Source organism: Epinephelus moara, chromosome 9, assembly GCF_006386435.1.
Source record: "Epinephelus moara isolate mb chromosome 9, YSFRI_EMoa_1.0, whole genome shotgun sequence".
NCBI lineage: Eukaryota > Metazoa > Chordata > Actinopteri > Perciformes > Serranidae > Epinephelus > Epinephelus moara.
In genome coordinates, this window is record NC_065514.1 from 255,529 (window position 1) to 261,761 (window position 6,233).

The 6,233-nt window shown below is 43.4% G+C and overlaps 2 protein-coding genes across 4 annotated transcripts in view; both read right to left on the bottom strand.

The window, feature by feature from the left end:
- Positions 1–6,233, bottom strand: part of shroom3 (shroom family member 3) — an 85,935-nt gene that overhangs the window by 43,373 nt on the left and 36,329 nt on the right. The gene's annotated exons all lie outside the window — the stretch shown is intronic.
- The window catches only part of LOC126395751 (uncharacterized), a 58,745-nt gene continuing 53,386 nt past the window's right edge, over positions 875–6,233 (bottom strand). The window contains exon 8 of the transcript XR_007570486.1: positions 875–1,426. The gene's annotated coding sequence lies outside the window, so the exon portion shown is untranslated. The remainder of the gene's footprint in view (positions 1,427–6,233) is intronic.

Below are 6,233 nucleotides of genomic sequence, written 5' to 3' on the forward strand. Positions count from 1 at the left end.
TGTGTGTGTGGTGTGTGTGTGTGTGTGTGTGTGTGTGTGTGTGTGTGCAGGGTGTGTCTCTCTGAACAGAGACCTTATCTGTTGCCGTGGGAAACTGTTCCTCCAGCCCAGAATAATAATCTCTTTGATCTTCTCGGAAACCAAAATTGGACAGAGAGAGGTCGGCAAAAGTGGATACTGAGGACACACTTTAACTGTGAGTGTGTCTAAATATGTTTGGAAAACTATATTTACAGCTTTTATGTGTGTAGGTTAGTTTCAAAATTGTATTTAATTATATGCAAAGTCAGGTAAGGTAAGCCATACCAGGCAAGTGCACAAACGGACCAAGGTGGTGCTCAAGCACCACCCATGACATCAATTCTCAATTAAGTGCATGTTGTAACACCTGTGAACTGCATTTAAGTTTTAATTCTGCAAGACTGCCCCTCCCTCATTAACGTCCCGTGTTATCACAACCAAGTTAACACATGCATATCCAGCATTCTGCAGAGCAGCATCCATGTCTCCCTGACCTGCCTTTATGGACATCCAGTTAATGATCGTGTTTTGAGATTAAACCAGTATCAAAACATCTCAATACAGCCAGTCTAATTTAGGCCAATCATTAATCTTAACAACAAGTAAGCTAGCCTGGTGTAAAACCACACCGTCTCCCTCCAACTCTCAAATTCACTCAAATTACTTTCACACTTCGACTTATCTTTAAATACCAACCTTAACTTGAAATAAAGATTAAGTGTTCCAAGCCACACTTCTGATTCGGCTTCTTTCATGTCTAACTCTGCTTTCAGACCTAGAGTGGTCTCCTTTGGTCTGAATCAGGGACTCATGTTGTTCCAAAGTTGTATAATTGCCTGGAGTTGGTTTGTGTTCTCACGGCAGCATTTACAAGAGGACCAGATCAAATGCCTTGTGTGAGAAAGCTGCTCTTGATTGGTCAGAATTTCCATGTGGGAAAAATCCAGGAAGTAAAGCAAACGTTGAAGAAGAGTACACTTGCAAGATAAATGTGACACTTTCTAATGTCACAATGGAGGGACAACTACGCAGGTTGATTTTAGCGCTGCTCATCGTGGACTATATTGCTGTCATTGTTCATTTTAGTCAAACCATACAGTTTGAAAACGAGGCGCGGCTCCAACTAGAAAACAATGTTTTGATGCATTGGATGTGCTGAATGTGCATATTAAGGCAGTACAGGAGGAGGTGCACATTAATAATCCTCCAGGACTGTAACATGCTCATGTTTAACCCAAACAATGTGTCATGTGACTGCAGTTGCTTCACATCCAGGTCGGAACACCTTCTCACCACAAACCAACCGCACCAGAGTTCCTTTGGAACCGGACTGAGACCACCTCTTCAAGAAGGTCTCGGTCCAGTTGTTTTGGTGCACACCTGAGTGTGATTGCTGTGTTCACACCTGCCCAAACGAACCGCACTGAGGGGGCAAACGAACTTGAGTTCAACTGAACCAAACAGAACAAGGCAGGTGTGAAAGCACCTTAAGAAGAACTCTGAGGTAGGAAGCATCCTCTGAGTTTTTCTGTGTGTCAGAGCAGCTTCTACTCTGTACATCCAGAACCATTTGAACCTCACCACAGAACACGGCCCTCATTTATAGACAGTAAAACGTGTATGAAACTGTAACTCAACCATATAAAATTAGACAGTTTCAAACAGTAAAACCAACTGTAAAAGTGTGCGTTCAAAAGTACTTTATATGAGGGCAATGGATACATAGTATTGGTGCTATACGGACGATTCAAACACAGTTCAGTTTAAACACTGACTGTCAAGAAGCCGAAGAGAGTGATGAGCTTTTAAAGTGGCTTGGAGCCCCATCCTGTATGGAGATTTTGGAGCTCCTTATAACCAGTTTAACAGAGGAGATTAGATGTGCAAAAGCAAGGCTGGAGATGAAGCTGTCAGGGTCTGGGGATGCAGCAGTTTGGAGTACAGAGCCAACAGTCTCAGCAGGGAGGAAGTGGAACCCGAGGGAGGCGGTTCAGCGATAACAGCATGGGCGTGTGGGGTTTGGATTAAGCATAGCACAGCCTACACAGAGTGCAGCAACAGCAGGTGGCAGGAGGAATCTTGTTATAGAGGAGATTCAGAGGCAAGACGAGGCCACTGGGAAGGGGGAAGTGTGGGGCAGGCAGGACTGGATTCATACTGGTAGCAGTTTCGAAAGTGTTACATCTCCCCAAAATCTTCGTAAATGAATACCCAACATGTCCTCTGCGTTCATGTGTAGTCTTTTTCGGACCTAATTGTATTGCAGAGTTTTGCACAGCGGCGACCGGATCTTTGCTCTCAAACCACAAAAAGATGTGATGGCACAACAGTCTCCTTCAGTACATTATTCTATGCTTTCTTTTGATTTTCACATTGGCTAGTCATCCTGTTTAATTTGTCTTCTGATTAAATCGGAACCGTTGAAACAAGTTGTAGGAAGCCTCTGCAAGTAATTGGTTGCTGGCAGACACTCTGTGCTGCAATAAAATGGTTAATCAGCAGTGCCGTGCACTGTAGAGCCGATGCGCTGCTGGTTCTGCCGGCCTGAATAGAATATAATGTCTATAGCCTTACTGTTGTGTACAGCCTTATAGACTGAGCTGAGTAGTGATGCGCGGGTCGACCCGTAACCCGCGGGACCCGCAAATGGACCTGCGGGTCGGGCAGCAGTGATCGTCTGTTAAATCGGTCTGTAAATGATATTTTGACATTATTGGCTATTACTGTCATGGCATCCGAAGGTACTGATGCGTTGAGCAGGTGACAGTCCGCGGTCGTTTTCAAAACACACTTGTGTCACGCACTCCAAAAGAAACTTGTTGAAACTTTAAACAATAATTTATTGTACAAAACGGGGGAAACAAACGTTGACAAAAACGGTTCCATAATTCATATTAAATTCAAAAGATAACGAAAAAACAGCTACAAGTTAGAGGGAATAGTGATAAAGTGGTAAAACTTGGCATTGATCCACAGCCTCAGACGGATGCGCTCAAGCGTGCCGTGCGCACAAGCTCAGTTGGTAGGCTATACTATATTTTCACATTTTTAACAATGCAATTTAAAAGTTTTGATTTTTATTGGTAACCTACATTTACCAACAACAAAAAGACTACATTTAGCACCAAGAAAATATGTAAAAAAATAAATAAATAAAAAAAGTAAATAAAAAAACGAATATCGAATACCAAATTTTCATAACGAATACCTACCCATAGAAGCAAATATTCGAATATCCGAATATATGATAACAATATATATTTCAGTCAGGAGCCCTTTAGTCCAGGAAAACTTTATTTCCATTTGCAGTATTATATTTGGCAGTTTGGCTCTGGTCTGGGCCTCTCTGCCTTTCCTCATGCGTACGCAAAAAGCCTCTTCTACGCACCTACGTGGAAAGCCTTAAGGCAGAGAGTGCACAACTCTCTGCCCTTCCATGCACCTACATGGGCAGCCTTAAGGCAGAGAGAGCACAACTTTCTGCCCTTCCACGTGCAGACAAGGAAAGCCTGAGGTAGAGAGAGCAGCAGCAAGTCCCGAGTGGTTACATTGCAGCCTGTGTCGCAACTGCCGTCTGCAGTACTCTGTCAATATTAGACCAATTTTCCAAAACTGTTGTTCCCATTAGTCACTTAGACTCAAAAACATGGAATAACAGGGTCCAGGTTAAAAAATATTAATACCAAGCCTCTCCTTTAACTGTAAACCACAGTGAAGTGCCCCATCACAAAAACACAAAACACCAGACTGGACGTTGCTATGACTCCTGAACTGATTGACAGGTCTGTTAATATACGCAATAACGCTGCGCAACACTGTTTGTGTTTAAACTCTGTGTGTGTGTGTGTGTGTGTGTGTGTGTAAGGGAGTTTGCTTGTATTGTGTGTGTGTGTTTTGTGCAATTACATGGTGATGTCGTTTTAGAAAAATGTGGTGATTCAACTAAAGAAACATGTGAGGAGGAAAGAAAAGTGAGGAGGAGAAGAAGGAGAAGTGAGGAGACGGAACAAGGAGGAGAGGAAAGGAGGCAAAGTGGCCAAGGACAGAAGGAAAAGTGACGAGAGGAAATGAAAAAAAGGATAAAAGAGAGGAAAATGAAAGCAAAGGGAAGAAGAGACTGTGTTTATACATCAGTCTGTCTGTCCTCGCCATACTAACACCCAGCCTCATGGGGCTCTGATGGCCCACTTCCTGTCTTTGGACCAATCAGAGACAAGCATTGCCCTCCCTCTACCCCTCCTCTCCCCTCAGTGGTATCTCATAACCGCCCAGAGCCCAGGGGATTGTGGGAGAATAGAGTCATTCTGCCTGTTTATCTCTGGCTCTGTGAGACCAACAGCAGAGTACATTTTAATGACCCTGTTGCTACAGCATGTTGCTGCTCAGCGGCACTTCGGCAGGACGCACAGTCGAGAGTTTTATGCAACTGTGCAGTCATCCCTCCAAAATAAAAGTATTGGAGCCGTGAGCGCACAAAGACCATTGTTTCCACCTGCACTACTTAAAAAATGTTTCAAGGTTTTGGGACTATCGTAACGACAGAGCCAAACTTTTTACTGACAGGCTTCAACTTTATTTCTGACAGACTTTAATGATGACAGAGCAACTAGACAACAGGACACAAGAAAAATCAACAAGACTAAATGTGTGTAGTGACATCAGCACCCTCCTGAGGCTGTGATGTACACTACACACACACTAGAGCACTTCTAAGACCCGACCTCCATATTAGGACGAAGCTGGCTGCAGCAGAGTGTCAGTATTTATAGACTGTTTGTCTGTGACTGACTTGACACAGACATGACTGTAAGATAAAGTGAGATAAGCTCCTATAGATCAGACAAACAGGCTCCGTACCTTCACAAACAAAGCAACATGTAATTCACACTTAGTTTGCCACAACAGAGTCTGGTAACTTCTGTAAGACCACTCGTCTTGAGTGATGACGTTTAAAAGCAGCGGGCTAAAGTCCCCTGTTATTTGTGCTGCATGTGTTTTTCCACAGCAGGGCAGGTAGAAGAAGTTCACCTGTTGGAGGTGAGCTGTTTGCAGAGGTGCAGTAAGAGCCTGTTGCCTGCAGCTCTTCATCAACATCTCACTGTGGCTGTTTCTACTTCTTCTTTCCTCCTTGCTTAATTGAAGAAAATCGCTGACCAAGCTCAGCTAATTCTGTGATAAACACATTTCATTTCCTGTATGTCCTTCACAATAAAAGTCTCCTGGTATTTTGTCATGTACAAACTTTTATTGTGAAGCAGCAAAATAAGGAAATGTTGAGTTTTCCAGCAGCAACTTCACACAACTTCTGATATGGCTGATAGCGAACATGAAACAGTAAAATAAAGCTGATATGTGAAGTACAAACAGGATGCAGGAGAGAAACTAAACTCCAAACCACAGAGATTTAGTTAGAGTGTGCTGACGAGGACCAGAGGGCGGGCGCACATTACACCAGTTTTCAGGATCGATTTTAAGGTTCTTTTATTAGTTTTTAAATGTCTTAACGGTCTTGGGCCATCTTGTTTATCTGACCTGCTTTAATCATATCAACCCTCGTGGATCCTGAGGTCCTCTGGCAGCTGCCTTTTAATCGTCCCAAAAGTCAGAACAAAAACTCACGGGGAGGCTGCATTCAGCCATCATGACCCTCACTTATGGAACAGCCTGCCAGAGAGCATCAGGACTGCAGAGACTGTTGATGTTTTTAAAAGGAGGCTCAAGACTCACCTTTTTAATTTAGCTTTTAACTGATTTCTTTTACTCTTTTAATTCTTATATGTTATTTTAATTTCTAATGCTTTTAAATGATTTATTTTTAATCTTTATGCATTTCATTATTATTAAGTTTATTTATTTATTATTATTTTATCTCATACTTGTTTTATCTTATCATATTGCCTTTTAGTCTTTCCGTTTTTAGCTCCAGTGTTTCCTCATGGGGGGCCTCCACACTGAGAGGTCTGCCCGGTCTGCCCGCGGAGACGTCGTCCTGGAGGACTGGGAGGCTCTGCACCATGTGTGGAGTCCACCCTAGTCTATCTGGGTCGGGGTGGTCTCTGTGGCGGCGTTCCCTGTGGCCATAGGCTGCGACAGCTCTCAGTGTGGATGGCTCCCCATAGGTGGTTCTTTCCTCACCTGGTTCCTCAGTGCCCAGCCATGTTACTGACTATATTGACTGTGTGTGTGTGTGTGTGTGTGTGTGTGTGTGTGTG